Genomic DNA, 17,548 nt, shown 5'->3' on the forward strand with positions numbered 1-17,548 from the left:
GATAGAATGCTCAGAAGAAGCCAGCGAAGAAGAACACTTCGGATATAATGAATAAAATTATTCCGTAACGTAGGCCTTTTTGGACAACTGGGGTATGATGGCCTTGATAGGTTCCTTCTCGGATAATATCACGTCATCATTGGTATATGGTGAGTGTGTTGCCTATAAGTCCTAGAGATAATAGGGTTATTGAGTTGTAGTGGAATCATATTACTAGGCCTGAGGTTATCAGGAGGGCGGAGAAGGCTCCTGTTAGGGGTCATGGACTTGGGTTAACTATGTGGAAAGCATGTGTTTGGTGGGTCATTAGGTGTTGTCATGTAGGTAGAGACTTACTAGTAGGGTGAATACGTAGGCTTGAATTAGGGCTACGGCAAACTCTAGAATAGTAAGGAGAGCTAAAATAATAAATGTGATTGCGGCTGTAGGTGGACTAATGCTTGTGAGGACTAGCGTGGCCCCTCCGATCAGGTGAATTAGTAGGTGTCCTGCTGTGATGTTTGCTGTTAGACGGACTGCCAGGGCCATGGGTTGAATGAATAAGCTGATAGTTTCGATGATAATTAATATGGGGATTAGGGAGATTGGGGTACCTTGTGGTAGGAAGTGGGCTAATGAGGCTTTTAGTTTGTGTCGGAAGCCCAGAATTACGGCTCCGGCTCATAGTGGGATTGCCATTCCTAAGTTTATTGATAGTTGGGTAGTTGGGGTGAATGTGTGTGGTAATAGGCCAAGTAGGTTGGTTGACCCAATAAATATAATTAAGGATACCAGTATAAGTGATCATGTACGTCCTTTTGGTGAGTGGATTAATATTATTTGTTTAATAATAAGTTTGATTAGTCATTGTTGGAACGAGTGAAGGCGATTTGAGACTAGTCGTTTGGAAGAGGTTATAAGTATTGATGGCAGTATAATAATTAAAATGACGATAGGAAGACCTATTATTGTAGGGGTAATGAAAGAGGCGAATAAATTTTCGTTCATTTTGATTCTCAAGGGTTATTTGTTTTTGTTACTTTTACCGATTTAACTGATGGGGTTTGTGGGAAATTGTGTAGTGAAATTTTAAGTTGTATAAGGATGAATAGAGTGATTGTGGCCGATAGAACTGTAATAAATCATGTAGATGTATCTAGTTGTGGCATTCACTACGGAGACTTAATATCTCTAGTTTTAACTTAAAAGGTTAACGCTCTAAGCTTCGTAATGGTATTAGATTATTGATAGAGATCAGTTCTCGAAGTTTTTTAGAGGGACTATTTCAAGTACGATAGGTATGAAGCTGTGGTTAGAGCCACAGATTTCTGAGCATTGTCCGTAGAATAATCCAGGGCGGTTGGATGAAATTGTTGCTTGGTTTAGTCGCCCTGGGATGGCGTCTGTTTTAAGTCCTAGGGATGGGACAGCTCATGAATGAAGAACATCTTCTGATGAGATCAGTATTCGGATTGGTAGTTCTATAGGGAGGACTACTCGGTTGTCTACTTCTAGAAGTCGTAGTTCTCCTGGTTTTAAGTCAGAGGTTGGGACTATGTATGAGTCGAAGCAGAGGTCTTCATAGTCTGTGTATTCATAGCTTCAGTATCATTGGTGGCCTATTGTTTTTACCGTAAGAGCTGGGTTGTTAATTTCGTCTATTATATATAGGATTCGTAAGGAGGGTAGGGCAATTAAAATTAGGATTACAGCTGGTAAAATAGTTCAGATGGTTTCTACTTCTTGGGCATCCATAGTACTGGTATGAGTTAGTTTTGTTGTTAGTATGAGTGTGATAATATACAGTACTAGGGAGCTAATTAGGAATACAATTATAAGTGTATGGTCGTGGAAGTTTATTAGTTCTTCTATGATGGGTGAGGAAGCATCTTGTAAGCCTAGTTGGAAGGGGTAAGCCATATAAGATATATAGAGTTTAGTCTATAATTTAACTTTGACAAAGTTATGTAATTTGTTTACTAATATCTCATTGAGAAAGACATAAAGGTTATGGTGCTGGCTTGAAACCAGTTTTAGGGGGTTCGAGTCCTTCCTTTCTTATTTTACTTTAACGAAGGTTGGTTCTTCAAATGTGTGGTATGGTGGTGGACAACCGTGAAGTCATTCTAGATTTGTAGAGGCGTGTTCTACGTGAAGCACTTCTCGTTTGGATGCGAAAGCCTCTCAAATTATGAAGATTATGATTAGGACTGCTGTGAGTGAGATAAAGGATCCTATGGATGAGACTGTATTTCATGTAGTATAGGCATCTGGGTAGTCGGAGTAGCGTCGTGGTATACCTGAAAGACCAAGGAAGTGTTGAGGGAAGAATGTTATGTTCACTCCTACGAATATAATTGCGAAGTGTGCTTTAGCCCATACATCATCTAGTGTATATCCTGTAAATAGTGGGAATCAGTGCACAAACCCAGCTATAATAGCAAAAACGGCGCCTATGGAGAGAACATAGTGGAAATGGGCGACTACATAGTATGTATCGTGGAGGACAATGTCTAGGGAAGAGTTAGATAATACGATGCCTGTAAGTCCTCCGACTGTGAATAGAAAAATAAATCCTAGAGCTCAAAGTATTGCGGGAGATCATTTGATGTTTCCTCCGTGTAGGGTTGCCAATCAGCTAAAGACTTTGACCCCTGTTGGAATTGCGATAATTATTGTAGCTGATGTAAAGTAGGCTCGTGTGTCTACATCTAACCCTACTGTGAATATATGGTGGGCTCAGACAATAAATCCTAGGAATCCAATAGATATTATGGCTCAGACTATTCCTATATAGCCGAATGGTTCTTTTTTACCTGAGTAATAAGTTACAATGTGGGAGATAATACCAAAGCCTGGGAGGATGAGGATGTAAACTTCTGGGTGTCCGAAGAATCAGAATAAGTGTTGGTAGAGAATAGGGTCACCTCCTCCAGCCGGGTCAAAGAAAGTGGTGTTTAGATTTCGGTCTGTAAGAAGTATCGTGATTCCTGCGGCTAGTACTGGTAGCGAGAGAAGTAGGAGGACAGCGGTAATAAGAACTGATCATACGAATAGGGGGGTTTGATATTGTGTTATAGCAGGTGGTTTCATGTTAATAATTGTGGTAATAAAATTAATTGCTCCAAGGATTGAGGATACACCTGCTAAGTGGAGGGAGAAAATAGTTAGATCGACTGATGCCCCGGCGTGGGCTAGGTTGCCGGCTAGTGGGGGGTAGACAGTTCAGCCTGTTCCTGCTCCGGCCTCTACTATAGATGAAGCTAGTAGGAGAAGAAATGATGGGGGTAGGAGTCAGAAGCTCATGTTATTTATTCGTGGAAATGCTATATCTGGCGCCCCGATTATAAGTGGTACAAGTCAATTACCGAAACCACCGATTATTATAGGCATAACTATGAAGAAAATTATTACGAATGCGTGGGCTGTGACAACTACATTATAGATTTGGTCGTCACCTAATAAAGCCCCTGGTTGACCGAGTTCAGCTCGGATCAAGATGCTAAGGGCAGTTCCTACTATGCCTGCTCAAGCTCCGAATAGCAGGTACAGGGTCCCGATGTCTTTGTGATTGGTAGAAAACAATCAGCGGTTAATGAACATAGGTAAAATGGCTGAGTAAAGCATTAGACTGTAAATCTAAGCACAGAGGATAAGGCCTCTTTTTACCAAGTCTTAAGGTGATAATCACATCGAATTGCAAATTCGAAGGTGTAGAGAACTGACTCTACTAAGGCTTCTCCCGCCCCCTTTCTGATAGGCGGGAGAAGTAGATTGAAGCCGTATTAAGGTGTTTAGCTGTTAACTAAAAGTTTGTAGGTTTGAGTCCTGCCAATCTAGTTGAGGATTTAGCTTAATTAAAGCAATTGATTTGCACTCATTAGATGTAAGATGTAGTCTTGCAGTCCTTATCAGAAGTTAAACTTTGTGGGTTTGCTTAGGGCTTTGAAGGCTCTTGGACTGACTATCCTAAACTTCTGTTATAGGAGTAGGGGGGATAGGGGAAGTATTAGTGTGCTAATGATTGCCAGTGGGGGCAAGATTTCGTTGTTTTTTGTGTAGTTTTGGTGGATATATATTTTGGAGTTATTGTTAGTTGGGAAAATGGTTAGTGAGGTTGAGTAAATAAGTCGGGTATAAAAGAATAGGTTGATTAGGGCAGTTATTGCTATTAGTGTAGCTAGATATAGGTTATTATTTTTTAAAAGTTCTGTGATGATAGCTCATTTGGGTAGAAATCCTGTGAGTGGGGGTAGACCTCCTGTTGACAGTAAGATTAGTGAAATTATGGGTAGGGCTATTGGTATTTTGTTTCATATAAGTGATATAGAGGTGATTGATGTGAATGAGTGGGCGTAGAAAATTAAGAATATGGGAATGGTTATAATGATGTAGATTGTAAGGTTAAGTGTTGTTAGTGTGGGGTTATAGGGTAAAATGGAGACTATTCAACCTATGTGGGCGATGGATGAGTAGGCCAGAATTTTTCGTGTTTGTGTTTGGTTAAGTCCATTTCAGGCTCCAATTAGGACTGAAATGATAGCTGATAGAATCAGTAGATTGGGGTTAATGAGTTCATGGAATTGAAATAGGATAGATAATGGGGCAACTTTTTGTCATGTGAGGAGGATGAGTCCTGTGTTGAGTTTAATTCCTTGCGTGACTTCTGGTAATCATGAGTGGAATGGGGCTAAACCTAATTTTATTGCCAAGGAGATGAAGGTTATTGTTATGATGGTATTGTTGGTTTCTGGTTTAAATGTTCATAGGCCTAGCTGTTTAAAGTTTATGATGATGGAGAGGAGGAGGATTATGGAGGCGGTTGCTTGTGTTAGGAATTACTTTGTTGCTGCTTCGGTGGAGCGTGGGTTGGAGTTGTTTATTATGAGGGGGATAAGGGCTAGTAAGTTTATTTCTAATCCAATTCATATAGTGAATAAGTTGGAGCTTAGTATTGTAATTATAGGTCCTATTATGATTGTTATGTAGATGATTATAAGTGTGATTGGGTTGATTAGTACGGGAAGGGGTTAAACCAACATTTTCGGGGTATGGGCCCGATAGCTTTATTAGCTGACCTTACTTTTAGAATGGGGTGTAATGGGTAGCACGGAGAATTTTGGATTCTCAGGTATAGGTTCAATTCCTATTGTTCTAGAAATAAGAGGGTTTAAACCTCTATTATTTACTCTATCAAAGTAACTCTTTTTTCAGACATATTTCTAGGAATAAGGTGGGATACTTGCTATGAAGATTGGGATAGAGATGTGTCATATGCAGAAGGCTAAGGTTAGTGGTAGAAAGTTTTTTCATAGGAGATGTATTAGTTGGTCGTATCGGAATCGTGGGTAGGAGGCTCGAACTCATAGGAAGAGTACGGTTAGTGCTAGGGCTTTTAATATGAAGTTTGTAGTATATAATTCTGGGTTGGAGGGGTTGTGGAATGGGCCTATGAAGACAATTGTTGATAGAGCATTTATTAAGATGATGTTTATGTACTCTGCCATAAAGAATAGGGCGAATGGTCCGGCGGCGTACTCTACATTGAACCCTGAGACTAATTCTGACTCTCCTTCTGTTAGGTCAAATGGTGCTCGGTTGGTTTCTGCTAGGGTTGAGATAAATCATATTAAGGCTAGTGGTCAGGTAGGGATTAAGAGTCATAGGGGTTCTTGCGTGTAAATGAGGGATTGAATTGAGAAGGAGCCATTTATTAGGAGGACAGATAGGAGGATGATTGCTATCGTTACTTCATATGAAATGGTTTGTGCTACTGCTCGTAGGGCTCCAAATATTGAATATTTGGAGTTGGATGCTCAGCCTGACCATAGAATAGAGTATACTGAGAGGCTTGATGTGGCTAGAATAAATAGGATTCCTAGGTTTAGGTTGACTAAGGGGTGGGGTATGGGTAGTGGGATTCATAGGCTTAGGGCTAGTGATAAGGATAGTGTTGGTGCGATAATAAATAGAGTTGTGGAAGTGGCTAAGGGGCGTAGGGGTTCTTTAATAAATAATTTGACGGCGTCCGCGAATGGTTGTAGGATTCCGTAGGGCCCTACGATGTTTGGTCCTTTTCGTAGTTGTATGTATCCTAAGATTTTTCGTTCGACTAGGGTGAGGAATGCTATGGCGATTAGTACAGGTACTAGGAGTATTAGGATATTAATAAAATACACTATTAGGGAGAGGATTTGAACCTCTGGGGACAAGGTTTTAAATCTTACGCAATTTCCTGGCTCTGCCACCCTAATAAAACCCTTGTCTAGGGTGTTGTGTAACAAATTTACTAAATTGAGATAATTTCATATATTAGTTTTGAGGCGCTTTGATTAAGGAGGCCTCATTTCTCTTGTCCTTTCGTACTGGGAGAAATAGTAAATAGATAGAAACCGACCTGGATTACTCCGGTCTGAACTCAGATCACGTAGGACTTTAATCGTTGAACAAACGAACCATTAATAGCTGCTACACCATTGGGATGTCCTGATCCAACATCGAGGTCGTAAACCCTATTGTCGATATGGACTCTTGAATAGGATTGCGCTGTTATCCCTAGGGTAACTTGGTCCGTTGATCAAATAAATTGGGTCAATTTGATTTCAGGTACTTTGACTTGTAGGTCTCGGTTATAATCGTTCGGAGGTTAGTTTATTCTCCGAGGTCACCCCAACCGAAATTACTGGCTTATTTGCTTTTTGTTTGTTCCATTAGGGTATGTGGTAAGATAGTTAAGTCAGTTAATTTAAGCTCCATAGGGTCTTCTCGTCTTATTGTGGCATCCCCGCCTCTTCACGGGGAGGTCAATTTCACTGATTAGAAGTAAGAGACAGTTGAATCCTCGTGAGGCCATTCATTCCAGTCCCCAATTAAGGAACAAGTGATTATGCTACCTTTGCACGGTCAGGATACCGCGGCCGTTAAACGTTTGTCACTGGGCAGGCGGTGCCTCCAATACTTATTATGCTGGAGGTGATGTTTTTGGTAAACAGGCGGGATTCTTGTTTGCCGAGTTCCTTTTACTTCTTTTAATCTTTCCTTGTTGCACGCCTGTGTTGGATTAACATTTTAGGTGTAGGTTAATTTTATTGGTAGGGTTTTCACCTGTGAATGTTAACTAACAATGGTTATCCGGGTTGTTATAGGCTTGTGCTTGGAGAACAGTGTTCTTGTTACTCATGTTAACAGTATCTCATCTATATAATTATAGATTAACCCAATTAGTATTTATAGGAATTCATTGAAGTTTTAGGTATTAAAGGGTTTGTAGTGTTGAGCTTTAACGCTTTCTTTATTGATGGCTGCTTTTAGGCCAACAATGGTTTTACATTATAAGATTTATTCACTATAGAAGGTTGTTTCCATTCCTAAAGAGCTGTCCCTCTTTAGGTTAAAATTTAAGATTACATTTTGATTGTTTTTTCTTATGGTAATCTTAAAGTTGAACTAAAATTCTTTATTGGGTAACCAGCTATCACCAAGCTCGGTAGGCTTTTCACCTCTACCTAGGAGTCGTCCCACTATTTTGCTACATAGACGGGTTGGTTCGTTCGTACTGCTCTTAGGTAGCTCGTTTGGTTTCGGGGTATCTAGCTAAAGATCTCTTAGTTAGACGTTTTCTAGTTAACTCATTATGCAAAAGGTACAAGGTTTAATCTTTGCTTTTATTTACTTTTAAGTGTTCTTTCATCTTTCCCTTGCGGTACTTTCTCTATAGCTCCTAAGACAGATTTCTTTCTCCAATACTTTCTTTTGTCAAATGTTTTGTTTTATCACTATAAGTAGTTATGTTGGAATATGTTAGGGCTAGATTTAGTTCATAACGTCCATTGGTCGTGGAGTCTTCTGGGTGTAGGCCAGGTGCTTTTGTTAAGCTACATTATGGTTATTCCAAGCACACTTTCCAGTATGCTTACCTTGTTACGACTTATCTCCTCTCGTAAAAGTTTGATTTTATTATATATAGTTTTCGTTTATTTAGTTTGAGGAGGGTGACGGGCGGTGTGTGCGTACTTCATTGCTCTATTCAATTAAGCTCTCTATTCTTAATTTACTACTAAATCCTCCTTTGTCCTTTAGTTTCATAAAGGGTATCGTAATGTTCTTGAAAAGAAAATGTAGCCCATTGCTTCCCACCTCATTGGCTACACCTTGACCTAACGTTTTTATGGTGATTCTCTTGCTTACTTTTGTTCCTTTTTAGGGTTTGCTGAAGATGGCGGTATATAGGCTGAATTAGCAAGGGGTGGTGAGGTATAACGGGGTTTATCGATTATAGAACAGGCTCCTCTAGATGGATATAAAGTACCGCCAAGTCCTTTGAGTTTTAAGCTGTGGCCAGTAGTTCTCAGGCAAATAGTTTTGTTTCTGAATTATTGAGGTTTAGGGCTAAGCATAGTGGGGTATCTAATCCCAGTTTGGATCTTAGCTATCGTGCATAAGGTTGATTAGAATTACTTTCGTCATTGGTCTTAGGTCCAGCGATGAATTTTCACATATTGGATGGATTTTTATTCTATTTTAGTGCTTCCAGTGACACGTTTTACGCCGGTAATAATTAGTTTGGGTTAATCGTATGACCGCGGTGGCTGGCACGAAATTTACCAACCCTTAGAGAGGCATGGCTTAGTCAAACTTTCGTTCATTGCTTAATTTTTATCACTGCTGAGTCCCGTGGGGGCGTGGCTAGGCAAGGTGTCTTTAGCTATTGTATGTACTTGATACCCTCTCCTAAGAGTTAGGCTGAACTCTGTGGGATTCTACACTGGTTTATGGACGTTTGCATGTGTAATTCTGCCTCCAACTAATTATAAGGCCAGGACCAAACCTTTTGATGTTTATGGGATGCTTGCATCCATCTAAGCATTTTCAGTGCTTTGCTTTTAATAAGCTACATCAACAGCAAAAAAAATCAGTACTGGAATTGTACTTGAAAATTTTGGGGTGCTGAAGTTGTTTTTTGGTATTAATTTTTCTTTTTTTTTTTTTTGCTAATACTAAATTTTAAGCTATATTTGCGTGATTACTCGAATGTGCGAGAGCCCGGTTAGGATTGTCTTGTTATTAGAGTTTTGAGTCAAACTTATGTCTGTCTAACATGGAAAGTATGCCCTTGGAGGCTTGACAAGAGGTACAAAGCATTTGCATAGTTAGTACGGCTTATATGAATGTCCCGGACCCATTAATTAATATGCTATGGAGATAATTATGAGGATAAATGACACTTGAATAATAAGTCCAGCTAGACGTTAAGCTGACCTTCATGCCTTGACGGCTATGGTGAGTCACAGCATACCGAAAAATAAAAGATACCAACTGCCCGAGACCACAGTTATGTTGGGCATGGGCTGATTAGACCCGTACCATCGAGATGTCTTATTTAAGGGGAACGTATGGACGATAAAACATTCTATGGCCCTGAAGTAAGAACCAGATGCCTGGTAAAGTTTCACATTAGTCACCCCCAAGTTAAAATGGGCCCGGAGCGAGAAGAGGGGCACGGGTGGGCGGGTTGCTGGTTTCACGGAGGATGGTAGATTAATAGACCAAATGGGGAAGGGGATAGTCGTATGGACAAGAAGAGTTTATGACTGAATGGTGTATGTAAGATAACGCAGATATGTCTGTAGGCATTAATATAATAATTGATGATAATAGACATGGTTGGGTGCAGTAATGTTGAGTAAATCATATGATGTCTTATATAATTAATGTATAGTACATGCTTATATGCTAGGGGAAAATAATTTAATGTACGATATACATAAATGTACTATGTACTAGATAAATTTATGTACAGGAAGTAGTTTAAGTAGAACGTCAGCTTTGGGTGTTGATGGTGGAGGGGTGGTCCTTCTTTCCTGATGTCCTGAGAAAAGGCTTTTTCATTACTGGTTTACAAGACCAGGGTAATTATTTATACTATCGGGACATTTAATCTAGATCTAGGATGTTATTTTCGATTATACCTGCGATTGGTATGAGAATTACAATGATGGTGAAGTAGGCGATTGAGGCTGTTTGGCCGATTACGATGAAGGGGTACTCGACTGGTTGGCCTCCGATTCATGTGAGGATCAGTAAGTCGGCTACTAGGATTCAGTATATTGTTTGTGTGATAGGGCGGAATGCAAGTGTTCGTTGTTTTGAGGTGTGTAGTAGAGGTATAAATGCTAGGATTAGAATAGAGAGGATAAGGGCTAGAACACCACCTAGTTTGTTGGGGATGGATCGTAGGATGGCGTAGGCAAAGAGAAAGTATCATTCTGGTTTAATGTGTGGTGGAGTGTTGAGTGGATTTGCAGGAGTGTAATTATCGGGGTCTCCGAGAATATCTGGGAAAAATAAAACCAAAATTATGAAAGCTATTAATAGAATAAGGACTCCTAGAAAGTCTTTGATTGTGTAGTATGGGTGGAATGGGATTTTGTCTGCATCTGAGTTAAGTCCGGTTGGGTTGTTGGATCCTGTTTCATGTAGAAATAGCAGATGTACTAAAACAAGGGCGGTGATGATGAAAGGTAAAATGAAGTGAAAGGCAAAGAATCGTGTAAGAGTAGCTTTGTCAACTGAGAATCCTCCTCAGATTCATTCTACTAGTGTGGTACCGATGTATGGGATGGCTGATAAGAGGTTTGTGATAACTGTGGCTCCTCAGAATGATATTTGTCCTCATGGTAGGACGTAGCCTATGAATGCTGTTGCTATTACAGCGAATAGAAGGATAATGCCCATGTTTCATGTTTCGATTATGTTATATGAGCCGTAGTAGATTCCTCGTCCTACGTGTAGGAATAGGCAAATGAAGAATATGGAAGCTCCGTTGGGACTGAATCAAGCAAAACATTTTGTTAGGCTAATAAAAACTCACAGCTCTATCACCATGAGCCAGCATGCTTAGAGACACCACCAAGCAGAGTAAGGCAGGATGGTTCGAAGAAGAAAATACTAGCATGTTCATGTGCCTGAAGAAGAACTCACATCCAAGACATACAAAGGAACAAACACCAACAAAAGCTTAACCAATTTAAAGCCAGTGAAACAATTTGTCTAGACCTCCTCTATGAGGTACAGGAGGGGCCAACAGATCCATGGAGACCCCTGTACTTCAAATGTTAGGAAAATGCAGATTTGATCCACACATCTTTGAGTACATCTGGTTTAGGAAAAGAAGTAGAAAAATGGGTTGGAGAGATGGCTGAGTGTTTAAGAGCATTTCGTGCTCTTTCATCCTCCTGTATTCAATTTCAAGCAACTACATAATGGCTCACAACCATCTGCACTGAGGTCTTGTGCCCTCTATTGGATGCAGAATGAAGCGCTCGAGAGATAGCTCAGTGGTTAAGAATCCTGGCTGCCCTTCTAAAGGTCAGAAGTTAGATTCCTGGCAACCACAGTTTTGCTCTCAAAATGAGATTTGGTGCCATCTACTGGCAACAGAAGGAAGAGGGAGGAGAGATGGCTCAGTGCTTAAGAGCATTGGCTGCTGAGTTTGATGAGGCCAAGTGCAGACATAGAGTCAGGGCAAAGGCCAGGGCCAACGTTATTGTGACTGAATTAGGCAAACGTTTTTTTAGGATGTTAAAGACTCACAACTCTATCACCAAGAGCCAACGTGCTTCAGAGACAACACTAAGGAGAGTAAGGCAAGATGGCTAGAAGAAGAAAACACTGGCATGTTCATGTGCCTTAAAGAGAACTCACATCCAAGAAAATCAAAGGACTACAAACACCAGCAAAATGTTAACCAATTTAAAGCAAGAGAAACAATTTATCCTGACCTCCTCTATGAGGTACATGAACAGCCAATAGGTCCATAGAGACCTCTGTACTCCACATGTTAGGGGAATGCAGATGTGATCCACACACCACATTGACTAAACCTGGTTTATATAAAGAAGTTGAAAAATGGGTCAGAGAGATGGCTCAGTGGTTAAGAGCATTGCCTGCTCTTCCAAAGATCAGAAGTTCGATTCCTGGACATCACATAATTGCTTCAAAATGAGGTTTGGTGCCCTCTACTGGAAGCAGTAGGAAGAGGCAGGAGAGATGTCTTGGTGGTTAAGAGCATGCCTGCTGGGTTTGATGAGGCCAAGTGCAGACATACAGCCAGGGCCCAGGTTGTTGGGACTGAATCAGGCAAAACATTTTGTTGGATAATAAAGACTCACAGCTCTATCACCATGAGCCAGCATGCTACAGAGACACCACCAAGCAGAGTAAGGCAGGATGGTTAGAAGAATAAAATACGAGCATGTTCATGTTCCTGAAGAAGAACTCACATACAAGACATACAAAGGAACAAACACCAACAAAAGCTTAACCAATTTAAAGCCAGTGAAACAATTTGTCTAGACTTCCTCTATGAGGTACCTGAATGGCCAACAGATTCATGGATACCCCTGGACTTCAAATATTAGCAAAATGCAGATGTGATCCACACATCATTGAGTATATCTGGTTTAGGTAAAGAAGTAGAAAAACAGGTTGGAGAGATGGCTCAGTGTTTAAGAGCATTTCCTGCTCTTTCATCCTCCGGTATTCAATTTCACGCAACCACATAATGGCTCAGAAACATCTGCACTGAGGTCTTGTGCCGTCTTTTGGATCCAGAAAGAAGCGCTCGAGAGATCCTCAGTGGTTAAGAATACTGGCTGCCGTTCTTAAGGTCAGAAGTTCGATTCCTGGCAACCACAGGTTTGCTCTCAAAATGAGATTTGGTGCCATCTACTGGCAACAGAAGGAAGAGGCAGGAGAGATGGCTCAGTGCTTAAGAGCATTGCCTGCTGAGTTTGATGAGGCCAAGTGCAGACATAGAGTCAGGGCAAGTCAAGGGCCCAAGTTATTGTGACTGAATTAGGCAAACGTTTTTGTATGATGTTAAAGACTCACAGCTCTATCACCATGAAACATCGTGCTTCAGAGACAACACTAAGGAGAGTAAGGCAAGATGGCTAGAAGAAGAAAACACTGGCATGTTCATGTGCCTTAAAGAGAACTCACATCCAAAACAATCAAAGGACTACAAACACCAGGAAAATGTTAACAAATTTAAAGCCAGAGGAACAATTTATCCTGACCTCCTCTATGAGGTACATGAACAGCCAATAGGTCCATGCAGGGCCCTGTACTCCACATGTTAGGGGAATGCAGATGTGATCCACACACCACATTGAGTAAACCTGGTTTAGTTAAAGAAGTTGAAAAACGGGTCGGAGAGATGGCTCAGTGGTTAAGAGCATTGCCTGCTCTTCCAAAGATCAGAAGTTCGATTCCTGGACATCACATAAATGATACAAAATGAGGTTTGGTGCCCTCTACTGGAAGCAGAAGGAAGAGGCAGGAGAGATGTCTTGGTGGTTAAGAGTATGCCTGCTAAGTTTGATGAGGCCATGTCCCAGGTTATTAGGACTGAATCAGGCAAAACATTTTGTTAGGATAATAAAGACTCACAGCTCTATCACCATGAGCCAGCATGCTTCAGAGACACCACCAAGCAGAGTAAGGCAAGATGGTTAGAAGAAGAAAATACTAGCATGTTCATATGCCTGAAGGAGAACTCACATCCAAGACATACAAAGGAACAATCACCTACAAAAGCTTAACCAATTTAAAGTCAGTGAAACAATTTGTCTAAACATTTGTACACGAATAGCCAACAGATCCATAGAGACTGCCATACTTCAAAATGCAGATGTGATCCACACATCATTGAGTACATCTGGTTTAGGTAAAGAAGTAGAAAAAACGGTTTGCAGAGATGGCTGAGTGTTTAAGAGCATTTCCTGCTCTTTCATCCTCCTCTATTCATTTCAAGCAACCACATAATGGCTCACAACCATCTGCACTGAGGTCTTGTGCCCTCTTTTGGATGCAGAAAGAAGTGCTCTAGAGATAGCGCAGTGGTTAAGAATCCTGGCTGTCCTTCTAAAGTTCAGAAGTTCGATTCCTGGCAACCACAGATTTGCTCTCAAAATGAGATTTGGTGCCATCTACTGGCAACAGAAGGAAGAGGCGGGAGAGATGGCTCAATGCTTAAGAGCATTGCCTGCTGTGTTTGATGAGGCCAAGTGCAGACATAGAGTCAGGGCAAAGGACAGGGCCCACGTTATTGTGACTGAATTAGGCAAACGTTTTTTTAGGATGTTAAAGACTCACAGCTCTATCACCAAGAGCCATCGTGCTTCAGAGACAACACTAAGGAGAGTAAGGCAAGATGGCTAGAAGAAGAAAACACTGGCATGTTCATGTGCCTTAAAGAGAACTCACATCCAAGACAATCAAAGGACTACAAACACCAGCAAAATGTTAACCAATTTAAAGCCAGAGAAACAATTTATCCTGACCCCCTCTATGAGGTACATGAACAGCCAATAGGTCCATGGAGACCCCTGTAATCCACATGTTAGGGGATTGTAGATGTGATCCACACACCACATTGAGTAAACCTGGTTTAGTTAAAGAAGTTGAAAAACGGGTTGGAGAGATGGCACAGTGGTTAAGGGCATTGCCTGCTCTTCCAAAGATCAGAAGTTCGATTCCTGGACATCACATAATTGCTTCAAAATGAGGTTTGGTGCCCTCTACTGGAAGCAGAAGGAAGAGGCAGGAGAGATGTCTTGGTGGTAAAGAGCATGCCTGCTGAGTTTGATGATGCCAAGTGCAGACATACAGCCAGGGCCCAGGTTGTTGGGACTGAATCAGGCAAAATATTTTGTTGGATAATAAAGTCTCACAGCTCTATCACCTTGAGACAGCATGCTTCAGAGACACCATCAAGCAGAGTAAGGCAGGATGGTTAGAAGAATAAAATACTAGCATGTTCATGTGCCTGAAGAAGAACTCAAATACAAGACATACAAAGGAACAAACAACAACAAAAGCTTAACCAATTTAAAGCCCTTGAAACAATTTGTCTAAACTTCCTCTATGAGTAAATGAATGGCCAACAGATCCATGGAGACCCCTGGACTTCAAATATTAGCAAAATGCAGATGTGATCCACACATCATTGAGTACATCTGGTTTAGGTAAAGAAGTAGAAAAACGGGTTGGAGAGATGGCTCAGTGTTTAAGAGCATTTCCTGCTCTTTCATCCTCCGGTATTCAATTTCAAGCAACCACATAATGGCTCAGAAACATCTGCACTGAGGTCTTGTGCCGTCTTTTGGATCCAGAAAGAAGCGCTTGAGAGATAGCTCAGTGGTTAAGAATACTGGCTGCCGTTCTAAAGGTCAGAAGTTCGATTCCTGGCAACCCCAGTTTTGCTCTCAAAATGAGATTTGGTGCCATCTACTGGCAACAGAAGGAAGAGGCAGGAGAGATGGCTCAGTGCTTAAGAGCATTGCCTGCTGAGTTTGATGAGGCCTAGTGCAGATATAGAGTCAGGGCAAGTCAAGGGCCCACGTTATTGTGACTAAATTAGGCAAACGTTTTTGTATGATGTTAAAGACTCACAGCTCTATCACCATGAAACATCGTGCTTCAGAGACAACACTAAGGAGAGTAAGGCAAGATGACTAGAAGAAGAAAACACTGGCATGTTCATGTGCCTTAAAGGGAACTCACATCCAAAACAATCAAAGGACTACAAACACCAGGAAAATGTTCACAAATTTAAAGCCAGAGGAACAATTTATCCTGACCTCCTCTATGAGTTACATGAACAGCCAATAGGTCCATGGAGACCCCTGTACGCCACATGTTAGGGGAATGCAGATGTGATCCACACACCACATTGAGTAAACCTGGTTTAGTTAAAGAAGTTGAAAAACGGGTCGGAGAGATGGCTCAGTGGTTAAGAGCATTGCCTGCTCTTCCAAAGATCAGAAGTTCGATTCCTGGACATCACATAATTGCTTCAAAATGAGGTTTGGTGCCCTCTACTGGAAGCAGAAGGAAGAGGCAGGAGAGATGTCTTGGTGGTTAAGAGCATGCCTGCTGAGTTTGATGAGGCCATGGCCCAGGTTGTTAGGACTGAATCAGGCAAAACATTTTGTTACGATAATAAAGACTCACAGCTCTATCACCATGAGCCAGCATGCTTCAGAGACACCATCAAGCAGAGTTAGGCAAGATGGTTAGAAGAAGAAAATACTGGCATGTTCATGTGCCTGAAGGAGAACTCACATCCAAGACATACAAAGGAAAAATCACCAACAAAAGTTTAACCAATTTAAAGTCAGTGAAACAATTTGTCTAAACATTTGTAAACGAGTAGACAACAGATCCAAAGAGACTGCCGTACTTCAAAATGCAGATGTGATCCACACATCATTGAGTACATCTGGTTTAGGTAAAGAAGTAGAAAAACGTTTTGCATAGATGGCTGAGTGTATAAGAGCATTTCCTGCTCTTTCATCCTCCTGTATTCATTTCAAGCAACCACATAATAGCTCACAACCATCTGCACTGAGGTCTTGTGCCCTCTTTTGGATGCAGAAAGAAGCGCTCGAGAGATAGCTCAGTGGTTAAGAATCCTGGCTGTCCTTCTAATGTTCAGAAGTTCGATTCCTGGCAACCACAGTTTTGCTCTCAAAATGAGATTTGGTGCCATCTACTGTCAACAGAAGGAAGAGGCGGGAGAGATGGCTCAATGCTTAAGAGCATTGCCTGCTGTGTTTGATGAGGCCAAGTGCAGACATAGAGTCAGGGCAAAGGCCAGGGCCCACGTTATTGTGACTGAATTAGGCAAACGTTTTTTTAGGATGTTAAAGACTCACAGCTCTATCACCATGAGACATCGTGCTTCAGAGACAACACTAAGGAGAGTAAGGCAAGATGGCTAGAAGAAGAAAACACTGGCATGTTCATGTGCCTTAAAGAGAACTCACATCCAAGACAATCAAAGGACTACAAACACCAGCAAATTGTTAACCAATTTAAAGCCAGAGAAACAATTTATCCTGACCCCCTCTATGAGGTACATGAACAGCCAATAGGTCCATGGAGACCCCTGTAATCCACATGTTAGGGGATTGTAGATGTGATCCACACACCACATTGAGTAAACCTGGTTTAGTTAAAGAAGTTGAAAAACGGGTCGGAGAGATGGCACAGTGGTTAAGGGCATTGCCTGCTCTTCCAAAGATCAGAAGTTCGATTCCTGGACATCACATAATTGCTTCAAAATGAGGTTTGGTGCCCTCTACTGGCAGCAGAAGGAAGAGGCAGGAGAGATGTCTTGGTGGTTAAGAGCATGCCTGCTGAGTTTGATGAGGCCAAGTGCAGACATAGAGCCAGGGTCCAGGTTCTTTGGACTGAATCAGGCAAAACATTTTGTTAGGATAATAAAGACTCACAGCTCTATCCCCATGAGCCAGCATGCTTCAGAGACACCACCAAGCAGAGTAAGGCAAGATGGTTAGAAGTAGAAAATACTAGCATGTTCATGTGCCTGAAGAAGAACTGACATCCAAGACATACAAAGGAACAAACACCAACAAAAGCTTAACAAATTTAAAGCCAGTGAAACAATTTGTCTAGACCTCCTCTATGAGGTACACGAATGGCCAACAGATCCATGGAGACCCCTGTACTTCAAACGTTAAGAAAATACAGATGTGATCCA

The sequence above is a fragment of the Chionomys nivalis genome, chromosome 1 (genome assembly GCF_950005125.1).
Source record: "Chionomys nivalis chromosome 1, mChiNiv1.1, whole genome shotgun sequence".
NCBI classification, from domain to species: domain Eukaryota; kingdom Metazoa; phylum Chordata; class Mammalia; order Rodentia; family Cricetidae; genus Chionomys; species Chionomys nivalis.